This window comes from Nematolebias whitei, chromosome 10, assembly GCF_014905685.2.
Source record: "Nematolebias whitei isolate Nwh7 chromosome 10, NemWhi1, whole genome shotgun sequence".
Taxonomy (NCBI): domain Eukaryota; kingdom Metazoa; phylum Chordata; class Actinopteri; order Cyprinodontiformes; family Rivulidae; genus Nematolebias; species Nematolebias whitei.
In genome coordinates, this window is record NC_056507.1 from 2,875,879 (window position 1) to 2,876,389 (window position 511).

At 41.3% G+C, this 511-nt stretch overlaps 1 protein-coding gene across 1 annotated transcript in view; it reads right to left on the bottom strand.

Moving 5' to 3' along the window:
- Positions 1-511, bottom strand: part of tdrd12 (tudor domain containing 12) — a 38,487-nt gene that overhangs the window by 8,197 nt on the left and 29,779 nt on the right.

A 511-nucleotide genomic window follows, 5' to 3' on the forward strand; every position in this document is an offset into this window, starting at 1 on the left:
TGTTGCTGCTGATCTGTTTCGTGTTGCTGCTGATCTGTTTCGTGTTGCTGCTGATCTGTTTCGTGTTGCTGCTGATCTGTTTCGTGTTGCTGCTGATCTGTTTCGTGTTGCTGCTGATCTGTTCTATGTTGCTGCTGATCTGTTCCATGTTGATGTGTTCATGCGTGCTCATCTGCTCACACAGACTCATGTTCGTGCTGCTGTTCAATGTATGTTCTTATGCTATTAGTGCTTAGTGTATATTTAGTTGATGTTTTTCTTAGTTCATATCTTAGATCTTATTACTGTTTTTCTTTTACATTTTATTGTTGGATGTAACTGGGACCCTGTGCACATAATTTCGTTCCACCACATGTACCACATGAGGTGGAACGACCATAAAGAATCTCTGACTCTGAAATTTTGTGGACAAATGTGTATCTTCCGTTATCAGATGGTGAAATTACGTTCCTGGTTGAAGGACGTTACAGCTTTTCTTTCCCGTGGTGTTGGATTTGAAGGAGGCTGCTTG